A 12,136-nucleotide genomic window follows, 5' to 3' on the forward strand; every position below is an offset into this window, starting at 1 on the left:
AGTGATAAGCTACAATCCTCCAGTCTGATTGCACCCCTTCTGTGAATCCAAAATCTTGTCAAGATTTTCAGGCTAGGCAGAATTTGAACAAAGTAGTGGTGTGAGGGGGTAAACTCAAAATTATTTAAAAGTTAAACTCAAAACATTTATTGAAGGGATGGGAGGATAGGATAGGGAGCTCTTGGTTTAATGATCAACGGGTGCCACATGTGTCAAATACTTGCAATACTTATATCAGGGTCTGAGTCCATGGGATTAGCAAATACTATAATACTGAAAGAGTTCTCTCTTTTCCAGTGTGATACATGTTTGGTAATCCAATGCTTCAAGGGTTTGCCAGTCACTCACTCAGGCCAGAAAGGATTTTTCCCCATCATGAAACACTACTAGTTTGGGTTTTTTTACCCTTCCTCTGGCTACAGCTAAGCCTAGGTTTTTTTAGTTATGGCACACTGATACACTTAGAACAACCCAAAGGCTCCTGGCGAGAGCACCATGCTCTTCAGTTCACAGACTGCCAAATATGGGGTCATGAGGAATTTTTCAACTAGGCCTGTTTGGCACAGACTATTAGGAGCTTTTACCTTCCTCGGTAGCATGGGGCATGGTCCATGGCCTAAAATACTCTGAGTGCATATTAACTAGACACTTCCAGGTCATTGCACTGTGTTACCTAGATTACAGGTAATCTTGTGGATAGGCTACAGAGAAAAGTGGTGGAAACAGGTTTATAGCCCAACCTCTTATTTGCTTGTGCCTAAAAACATGAGAACAAACATTTATCCCAAAGTTTATCTGTTTGCCTGCAACAATTCAACATAGATTCACACCTATGCCAGCTGAGGAGCCTTGGGAGGTGGGAAGACAGTGGCACACAGATTGGCAGCAGGTCTTCTTGAATTTTATGAGTTATCCAAATATTCCTCCAGCCTATGCCCAGTATTTATAGATGGCTGGTTTTAATATTCTAATAAATGACCTGATTGGTTTTATTTAAGTTTCTTTGTTCCACTGAAACTTTTGGAACTGGTTGAACCAGATCTCTTGTGGACTTGGAAGGTGTCAATTAGTTCAAATTTATATCGTTGAGAAAGAGGGAGGATTTCTCATTTCACTTCCTTCCCCATGGTGGAATGCTGGTTTTGTTTCTTTCTCACCTTACTCTATGGTCTTCCCAACAGGGTGCTTTTGTTTTTACAAATTATCTAAGCATTTTAACAAAAATATATCTAATATAGCAAAATAACATCTATTGCATTTGGTTACATCAATCACTACTATTACTACTTTAAGATAAAGCTATAATATAGTATAAATGGATTATTTAATGTATGGTCTTCTCTTATCTCTTTTGGCCTTGTGATTTGTTTAATTGTGTTTGATAGTTTCCTTTACTTGTTGACCAAGTTAGCTGTCACATCTGCGAAAGTATCAGAAAGAGTAGGAGAAACAAACATCTCCATACCAGAATGAATGCACACTGAAAATCTACTGAAGACAAAAATACCCAATTACCCGTGGGTGCACATTTCTCAGAAGATAACCACACTCTCTCCAATCTCTTAGTTCTGATCCCCAAAGGGATTTACAAAACACCTTTTTCAGATGAGCCTGCAAACTTCACTTCATCAATTTACTAGATACAAAACATCATGGACTAAACATAGACGCAATTAGTTACTGAACAGTAACAAATGTGTAAACACAATCAGGGATCAAGTTTGCTCCTGGGTCAGCCCTACTTCTAGGGGGATGGCCTGAGGCCTGAGCTCCAGGCTGGGAGCCTCTCCTGTATCAGGGTACAGCTGCCTCTATGGCAGCCTCAGACTTTAAAAGCATGCAGGCATTTTGAGCCCTGAGGCACACCATTATGGAGCCTGAGGGCATTCCAGGCCCTGTGTTCCCCTGGGAAGGCCACAGCTGAGCTGTGCGAGCCTGCCTGCACCCCAGCCCTGCTGCCTGCCACTGCACTGCCATGCAGCTGCCGGGACCAAATGGTCCAGGGCCACAGGGTGTTGCAGAGTGCTACAGCTTTTGGCCAGGCTTGTCATGCCCCAGGCTCAGCTGCAGGCACCTTATGGCCCATAGGGCCAGCTCCACCTGCCCACAGCACACCCCCAGTAGCCTGCCCAGAGCCTGCAGGTGCTGTGGGGAATTTCCTCTGCTGCCAGTCCAATGCCCGAACCCTATGCTGGGCACTGCAGGGAACTGTCCAGGGCTGGCTGGACAAGGACAGCAGCACAGAGGCCTAGAGAGCCAATGGTCTCCTCCCTATCCACAGATGTGCTGATGGCCATGCCCACCACCTGGGGCCCCAACTGAATCAAGGAGCAGACTGGTGACCTTGTGCCACTGTGAGGCAAGGCAGAGGTGCAGAGTCAGTTTGAGCAGGGTGGGCGCTCCAACACCCACATCTATGTGATGCATTAGGCTGGATGTGGGATCATGGGCACAACCAATTGGTGCAGCAGTGCTGCATAAAGTTCAAGACCTTATGGGCACAGTGGGTTGCTATGACCAACCACAACTGTCGGTCTGGGCTTATGGTCATGGCCATAAGCCCATGCCCATAAGCCCATGTCCTTTATGAGGCAACTGATGGCCATCCTTTCACCCTGGGACCCAGACTTCCCCGGCCTGGCACCCCCAGTGACACGTCACCAGAGGAGGGCCCCTTGGGCTTCCAGCAGCCCATCCTGCTGAGCTTCCTGGTTATACTCACCACTGTCAGCTTGGGGAGCCTGAGCCAGTACCTACCTCACCAGCTCCACACCACCAGGATCAGCCATGAGGTGTGGCTGGCCATGGCACCACTGGCTGCCATCAGCACTTGTGGGAGCTGGGGGCAGCCAAGTTCCTGCATGTCACACCCCACTGTCTGAGGACACTGCTTGGAGCTGCATTCCATCACTGCCAGCCAGGACTGAGTGGAACTGGCTGCCATGCCGGCTCCAGCCATGTGGTAAGCCCCACAATGTGGGGAGGTCCCTCCCTGCCCCAACCCCTACCCCTGCCTTCGGCCCCTGTCCCTACCCCCTCCCTGCCAAGCCTGCCCACACTTCCCTGGCTCTGGATCCTCCCTTACAGCATGCAGAGAGGCAGGAGACAGTGAAGAACTTTATTGATCAACTTGTGTCCCTGCAGCTAGGCAAGCACGGGCCTCTCAGATGCCGAAGAACACATTGATGCTGGCAGCAATGTCCTCCATGGCAGCAGAAGGAAGGAACGTATAGCACAGCCACAGGTAGCCCTCCAGGGGCAGCAGAAGTTGTGGGGCATCCTGGGCTTGCCCCCTGTGCCATCATAGCTGTGACAGGGGTAAAACTCCCAGGCCCAGTTACAACCCTGGCACCCACCTGTCTTTGGGCAAACTGGCTGCTTCACTCTTCTGCTACACCTTTGTTGTTAAATATGTAAAAGATGGTACTAGGCGGGAGGCTGCCCTTTGAGTGCCCTGATGTCAAAGGGCTGTTCTTACATGACTCTAACCTTCCCTTATCATGTCCCATGCCTCGCAGATGGCATCCAGTTTGTTAATGCAGCTTCAGTTTGCAGCCAGGTCAAATTGAGCCTCTGTAAGGCCACTCACACACCACCCTGATCAGGCCTCACTCACTCCTCCCCCTCTCACAGGGGCCTGTGACACTCCACCCTGTTTTGGGCCACATACATTCTGCCCTGCTCAGCCATCAGGCTTATCTCTTCACTACTTGACCAGCCCTGTTTCAGCCTCTTGGGTCGCATCCTTGACTTTCATCTGGGCAGAGACCAATCAATTAACCAAACTCTGAGCTAACTCCACTGCTAGCCCCTCACTGGGTGACACATCAATCTAGCCCCCTCCTTGGGGCCAACTCTCCATCCCCTACACTGGGACCTGGGATCTTACACCCCTGAGGACTCAGGTGCCTTTCCTATCGGTGGGCCTGGCCCCTCAGCTCCAAGGTCCTTCACCCCTATAGGGCTCAGGTGCTTCTTTTTAAGTGTGCCTGGCTTCCTTTCTCACACCATAACCCACCAGATCCTGGGGGCTGGGGTTTTAAGGTGCCCCTACTCACTTTTCACCAGGGAGGTAACTGGCTTTTCTTGGGGACTGCCCCACCAGGGACAGCCCCACCACACCCGCCTTCCCTGTCAGGTTGCAGTTGCAAGTCATACCCAGGACCAGGAGTCTCCTACTATCCCCATAGCTCCTGCCCTTACCTCCAAGGTGTTCTGGGAGCAGCAGCTCAGCCGGGTGCTATTGCTCCAGCTGTCAGCAGCAGACTGCTGCCCCAGCCCTGAGAGCTGGGCTCTAAAATGGCTGCCTCATCAAGGCTGGCTTGCACCTGTCAGCTGCCTGCTCCCAGCCCTTAAAGTGACAGGCACCCAAAAGGTGCTCTGTCACAATATCTCAGGGTCTCATACCAGGGGTGCAGGTTCACCCAGGGCACCAGGGGAACCAGCAGCAGCAGGGCATAGGGTGTTGGGCACCCCTCAGTTCATGCAAACAGATCATCTTGCAGCACCCGGGGCATGAGCAGCAGGGGCACACTCAGGGTGCAGTTGTGGTGCAGTGCGGAGCTGGTCTCAGGTTACCTCACTGGAAATACCCTCTGTGGGGAAGGCAGGGTGCAGATAGTTCCTTTTCCCAGTCATATGGGAGACCCATGCCCCACAAGCCTGGGTGCCATGGGCTGGGAGGCAGCGCAGCAGAGCAATTGGCCTTCAGAAGGAGAGGGGAGGGCAGTGGGGCCTGGGGCTGCAGCAGCAGGTACTACCAGCAGCCTGGCCTGTCCCACCCTGGGAATGGTGTGGGGGATGCAGGCTGCCTGCAGCCAGCAACTAGAGGCCCACTGGCCCCTGGGGAGTGAGTGGGGTTGTGGGGTTCAACTGGTGGCCACCTAGGCTAGGGCCTACCTCCCTGACTTACCATGGTCCCTGAGCACCCTTGTATGGCCAACCCCAAATCTAAGGCTGGGCAGTGCATGACCTCTGGTACAGGGCATCTTATCTCTGAAATGTTCCAAACTATCAAAAAAAGCTTCTGTCTCATGGCTCTACAGATCCTATAGCTGGATATGGGAAAGAGGCCACACCTGGCAGTGGGGATGCAGGCTCAGGATTGCAACTGCCCACAGCCGGGGCACTGCAAATGAGTTAGCTCTGCCAGAGGCAGACAGTACAATGCACTATCCTCCTACAGTGACCAGTGGTGGCATTGGAGGATCATCTGGAGGATCACAGGCTTGGCAGGTGGAGGGCATCACCCAGAAGGACACGAGGGACCAGACAGACAGGGTTTTCCAAGCACAGATCCTAGCCCTGAAGAGTGAGTGGCTGCACTTTGCGAAGGGAGCAGAACATGATCTTGGCCAGGGCAGTATGGACTATAGACAATGATTGCCGGGTGCTGGACACCATTCTGACCCTGGTGGATACCTTTATGCTACCTGCTGCCCAGCCCCCAACCCTAGTCCTGCTTGTCCCCTTGCAGCCGTATACCACCCTGCAGCAGGCCCCCACCTGGGCCTGACAGGAGGTCCTGCACTGCCTCCAGCTGCCAGGAGCCCCTGCCCTGGCCTCTGTTCCATGTGGGTGCAGAGTTTGAGCTGCCTGCATCAGGCAGCATTCTGTCTAAGCTGTGTGGTGTACACAGCTGGGCAGAGACCTTTCCTTCACTCCAAAAAGCAATCTTTGCACAGTGGGATATAAATGTGACTAGGAAGTGGCTGGATAGAGCATTTAAGCAGCAGACATCTTTAGGAGGATTATTGTCCTCCCAAAAACCAAGGCAAACGAACCCCCTCCCCTCCTTATTCCATCCCCCACCACACACCAGAAAGCTGAGGACTCCTTCAGGCTGCTCATACCACCCACCCCTTCTTGGACCAAGGAGAGGTTTAATTAACCCATTCACAGGACATGATCCAAGGTGGCTAGGGGGCACTGAGCTGTGCGTGCCCGCTTCCCTTCTCCTCATGACAGCCTGAAAATAATAACCCCCTACCCCAGTCCAGGCAGCTGCTCCATCCCCTCCCCACATGCCCTGCCCATTCTCCACCCCCAGCCCCCCCGTCACTGAAACCTCCTCCCTGCCACTTTTGACAAAAATGTACTGCAGACCCAGATGGTTTCTGGTGTAAATAGGCAAGAATTTTATTTTAATTGTAAGAACAGCCAGTGCTAGTTGTCAGCAGCATCCATAATATGTGCTGCCAGGCAATCCCGCACAAGGGATGCCTGACCAGAATCTCCATGCTAATATTACCACAAGCCCTGCACTGCCCACCCACATCTCTGTCTGTCCACTGCCTCTCACACTTCATCAGCCCATGACTCAGTGAAAATCTCCCCCGAGGTTTCATAAATATTGTGGAGCACACAGGCTGCCACTGTAAAGGCTGTTATGTTTTCTGGCTCTAGCTTGAGACCACAGTTAAGTGTCCTCCACTGTGCTTTGAAGCTGCCAAAGGCACATTCAACAGCCATCCTGCATTGGCTAAGATGGTAGTTGAAAGCCATCTTCTATGGGTTGGTAACATGCCCTCCATAAGGGTTCATGACTCAGGGCTTGAGGAGCTAAGCAGCATCTGCTATTATAAGCAGGGAGATGGCAACACCATGGAGAACTGTCTTGGGGATTCCCAGTGCATAGTGTCCTTTCTCCATAAAGCCAGGCAGCAGAGAGTTTCTGAACACACATGTGTCATGTGCACTGCCTTCTCACCCTGTATAAATGTTAGTGAACTAGCCCCAGTGATCGACCATGGCTTGCAGAATCACCGAGGCAAATCCTTTCTTGTTTGTAAATGATCACTCACCCCTCCACTCCCACCTCCCGAGGGGGACTGCACAGGGATGTGTGTGCTGTCTAAAGCCCCCACACAATTAGGGAACCCTCATGGCACTGAAGCCATCAATAACTTCCTGCAGGTTACTGAGGCAAATAAAGTTGTTTGCTGCAACGTTCTACAGCAGCTGGCATACCTCACAAGTCACCAGTCTGGCTGTGTAGGGAGCCACGCTGAACTGGTTCATGACTGTCGTAAAGCACCTAGGTGCACTGATCCTAAGAAGAAGAAAAAACTGCTAAGGAAAGAGCCCTAGCAGTGAGTGAGTAAGGAGCCCAGCTGTTGGTTGCCAGGGCAACTGGAGCTAGCAAGCAACCCACCTGCCAGCGGTCAGCTGACTAAAGGGGGCAGGGCCTGGCTCCCTTATAAACCCTAGGGGCTGAGGCCAGAGGGCAGTTCCCTACCAGCAGCTAGCGGGGAATGAGCTCTCCCAGAGCAAAGCTGAAAGGAGAGGCATGACCGCAGGTACAGCCTGAGCTGGGTAACGGATGGAGTATCCCTGGGGTGTTTGGAGTACCGTGGTTATACCCAGGCAGCTTCAGTTTAAGTTATAGCTGAGGGGCTTGCAGGAGAATTGTGGAGAAGCCCCAGAGAGAAGGGGGCAGCGTTATTGTGGAGAAGCCCCAGAGAGAAGGGGGCAGTGTTATTGTGGAGAAGCCCCAGAGAGAAGAGGGCAACGAAGAGCCCCAGAGAAGGGGCAGCATTGATGAGCGCCAGAGAGGGCACAGGGTGAGACCAGGGCTGCGCAGAGCCCAGAGAGGGCAAGGGACCCACAGTATAACAAGTCCGTGACCAAACAATGTCAATTCCATCTGCAAGGCTTCGGGCATGGTAAAGGAGTGGTTGGAGCCATGCATAGCCCATAAGGCTAGGGTGCCCCTGAAACACCCATTGCAGAGTGGGACCCACAAGGGGTCCGGGAGTCCACGGGGTCAGGTATTTACATCAAACCGTGTCGAAGAGGACGTAAAGCAGCCTCCCATATATTTATTTTCCCTCAAAGATGTGGCGGGCAAGAAGTGAGGGTGCCCTTTGGGCCAATTTGGCATGGGAAGGGGGCCTTGGGGAGATCACGGCCATCCCGCAAGACCCTGCGCCATGACAAAGTGGTGTATTGGCCGGGAACGTAAGGCCCTGCACGGGGAAGGAACCTGTGTCCCTGAGAAGGGGGAACGAACCGTAGGGCTAGAACAGATATAAAGAAAGGCGAGGCAGTGAGACTGGGCCTTAAGAAGACAAGCCCTGGTCAGAGACGAGACTGCCATTAGGGACCATAGAAGGGAAGACGTTGGGTCTGGCCTAGGACAAAAGTAGAACCATGGCAGGGGCAGGAGGACATAGAGAGCCTGAAACAAGAGAATTTTGCCTGGTATTATGGGTAGATGAATTAGACGAAAAAAATCGCATAGCTGGAGTGGAAGCTAGAGGTAGCCCAATCCCAGAGAGAGCAAGCTGAGGCAACGGCCGCTGGGTTAGAACAGTGGGTACAGGCAGGGAAAAAGGAAGGAGGCTCTAAATAAATCAGGTGCTTGATAGTGGCGGAAGCTGAGAGAACTCGCGCTCTAGAACAGCTTAGTGCAAATGAAGCCCAGAAGAGCTGGGAGTGGGAAGAGAAGCTGCAGAAGACGCAGAGGGAGGTGGCAGCATGGAAAGCAAGGTCTCCTGAAACCTACACAACCCAGGCAGGGGAACAGAAGGAGATGCTAGAGAGACTGGAGGTCTCAAGAAGCCTAATAAGTGTCCTACAGAAAGAAGTCCGCAGCCAGGAAGACCAGATAGAGGGGTTGCACGACGAGTTGGAGGACTGGCAGCAGAAGTGCATTTGTGCAGAAAACCTAGCACAGGAGCTGCAGGATAAACTGCTTGAAAGCCATACCCAAACCGAAGAAAATGGGAAAGTGATTGCGCGAGAGATGGAAAAGGTAGAAGCGTACATGGCAGAGTACGATGCGCTGCACGATCAGAACTTGTCCCTTGAAAGGGAGTCAGAGGCCAGGATGAGAGAGAACGATGGGTTATAGTCCCATTTATAGAGTGTGAAGGCAGAAAGAGACCACCTTGGAGAACAGGTACAGTGCCTTAAAACCCTCCTAGAAAACAGCTCGGCTGAAGAGGCAGTGACTAACACAGAGAGGGAGCAGTCACAGCTTCAAATGCAAGCCTTAAGGCAGCAGCTTCATGCATTAGAGGCAGCAAATAAAACACTACGGACAGCAAGCAGTCAGACGGCTACAAAAGGTCCAGATCCTGGGGAGTTGGAGGTGCCAGAGGTAACAAGTACAGCAACCCAGGCAGAAGTAGGACCGAAGGCTCAAGCGGTGGAGTTTGTAGAAGCAATGCTAGAGAGGCTGGAGATGCTGGGAGCCCAACTAGTGGAATGTGTGAGGACGGTTAAGTCTGAATGCCTAGAGCAGCACCAGGAGATGGAAGTAGTGAAAGAGTACCTGAGGAAAGTGGATTCGCAACTAACAACCACATGGCTAGGTAGCCGGGAACCTCCAGAACAAGTGAAGCTCCCTGGAGACCGAGGGCCAGAGGATCCAGGAGAGGAGGCTGAACCAGGGCAACCGGGGGGAAGCAACCCAAAAAAGGGGTCGGAAGGGGCAAAGCCTACAGCCCAACAAGAAGAGGTCCTGCCAGTCCTCCTGGAATGCTGGAATAGGAGATGGGACCAATGGGTGAAGCTTCATACAGGGCAGATGAGCCATCTATGACATCAGCTGGGGGAGCTCTGTAAACCTTGAGCCAAGGAAGGAATGACAGTACCCAGTCAGAGGCAATTAGTGGAAGGAGACATGATAGAGGCAGGGACGGCAGGGAAAGGTAAGCAGGATAGCCCAAGGAGCGAGACTTGTCAGCAGGTTAGCCGCGGCTGTATGCAGATGACACAAGGCCTGGGACAACAGGGGTCAGAGACGAGCCCCAGGAAAAAGGGGTCAGTAAGCCCCAGAAAAGAAAGCCAGGCCCAGGAACCAGAGATACGGAGGAGAGAACGACCACCCGGAGAGGGACAAAAGCCTGAGAGAAGACCACAGATATATGTAAATAACATCCCGAGACAGGTAAAGTGTTGGACGTTAAGGAAACTCGTTGAAGCGAGAGTGGGAGGTGTAGCCTATGTAAAGATCTATAAAGGGCCAAGCGGAAGACCCACCAGCCGGGGGAAGGTAGAGTTTTGGAGGGAAGAATATGCCCAGAAGGCATTGGAGAGACAGTGGGAGATCTGGGGAAGGCTTCAGGGGCTCCAGAGAGCCATAGAAAGGCAAGAGACCACACAACCTGCATGGAGAAAGAGACCAGGGTATGCAGGGGTGGAAGATAGATGGGCCAGAAGTGAGAGGGAGAAGAAACCCCAAAAGGTAGGCAGAAACTCGACTGGGGACTGCAACCTACCAAGGTCTGCTAGTGTGGGGGGACTGCCCACAGTGGGGAAACTCCCATAAAATCCCACATGGTGCGCCTTGGGTAAAAGGCGAGTAGGAGGTGCCTGAAAACCTCCTCCTCTATGTGTCAGAAGTGTCCGTGGGCCAGTGTAAAAGGATAAGAGAAACAAGGCAAAGGATGTGATATGGACAAGAGTGAAGACCCATCCTGGTGAGCCCGGATCTTAAGGGGGGAGGTGTGTCACAGAGCACCTAGGTGCCCTGCTCCTAAGAAGGAAAAAAACTGCTAGGGAAAGAGTCCTAACAGTGAGTAAGGAGCCCAGCTGTTGATCACCAGGGCAACCAGGGTAGTTAGTACCCACACCTGCCAGCGGTCAGCTGAGAGGGCCGGGCCTGGCACATATAAACCCCAGGGCTGAGGCCAGGCTGACAGTTCCCTGACAGCAGGAGCAAAGCTGAGAGGAGAGGCCTGACCACAGGTACAGCCTGAGCCGGGTAAAGGATGAAGTATCCCTGGGGTGTTTGGAGTAACGTGGTTATATCCGGGCGGCTTCAGTTTATGTTATAGCCAAGGGGCTTGCGTTTTGTTTGCTATTTGTTACTGGTGGTTTGGGTGAGGCTATTAGGGGTTGGAGGAGGCCTCATAGGGGACTCACAGAAGTGCTGGCAAGGGTGCAGCAGTCGGGGTGCACTGACCCCAGCCCCAGAGAGAGGGCAGCATTTGAGAAGCCCCAGAGAGAAGGGGGCAGTGTTATTGTGGAGAAGCCCCAGAGAGAAGAGGGCAACAAAGAGCCCCAGAGAGGGGGCAGCATTGATGAGCGCCAGAGAGGGCACAGGGTGAGACCAGGGCTGCGCAGAGCCCAGAGAGGGCAAGGGACCCACAGTATAACAAGTCCATGACTAAACAATGTCAATTCCATCTGCAAGGCTTGGGGCATGGTTGGAGCCATGCATAGCCCATAAGGCTAGTGTGCCCCTGAAGCACCCATTGCAGAGTGGGACCCACAAGGGGTCTGGGAGTCCACGGGATCAGGTATTTACATCAAACCGTGTCGAAGAGGACATAAGGCAGCCTCCCATATATTTATTTTCCATCACAGATGTGGCGGGTGAGACGTGAGGGTGCCCTTTGGGCCAACTTGGCATGGGAAGGGGACCTCGGGGAGATCATGGCCATCCCACAAGACCCTGCGCCGTGACGATGATGTAGTGGAGGCTGGACAGGGTGGTCAGTTTCATGATGGCCATGGCCACCCTCTTGCCTGGCGCTATGGTCCAACTCATGACAGTGTTCTGACTGACACTTTTTGGCCCCAGAATTGAGACAAAGTGATTAAAAGTCTCCCTAGTCATTTGGAACATCTTGAGCCACTGTTGATCATTCCAAGTGGTCTGTATGTTTCAGTCCCACCAGTCTGAGCTGCTCACGTGGGCCCAGACCCTGCAGTTGCTACTCCTGAGGATGATCCACAGAGCCCTGTCAGCTTCCACTTCTACACCTGCCTTTCAGCTATCCCACTGCACCACACATCTGGCGTGTCCACATGTAAGCATCTCATCAGAAGCGTTTAGAAGCAGGAACACAGCATACACTGCCATCATTAGCTGCACCTCTATTTTATGCAGTAAATCCAAGGCCAGCAGCAGAATTCTTAGCAACAGTTCTTCCTCCTCGTCCTCCTCCTCCTCACCCATGTCATCCAGATGCTCTATTTCAATGTCTTCCCTCACTTTGTCACCACTCTCCAGGTTCCTGTCCTCACGCATTTCTTCTTGAATCTCAATTTGGTCCTCCTCGCTCATCCCATCTGAATTCCATGAAGCCAGGTTGTTTGCACATATGCAGCAGGGCCACTTCTCAGCACACAGCACCACCATCAAGCAGGGCGGTGGGGAAGGGGGGCTCTTAGTGGTAATTGG

At 52.5% G+C, this 12,136-nt stretch overlaps 1 pseudogene; it reads left to right on the plus strand.

Moving 5' to 3' along the window:
* Window positions 1-2,942: 2,942 nt before the first annotated feature.
* Window positions 2,943-11,539, plus strand: LOC112551367 (annotated as a pseudogene).
* The last annotated feature ends 597 nt before the right edge of the window (window positions 11,540-12,136 follow it).

Source organism: Alligator sinensis, unplaced genomic scaffold (genome assembly GCF_000455745.1).
Source record: "Alligator sinensis unplaced genomic scaffold, ASM45574v1 scaffold1140_1, whole genome shotgun sequence".
NCBI lineage: Eukaryota > Metazoa > Chordata > Crocodylia > Alligatoridae > Alligator > Alligator sinensis.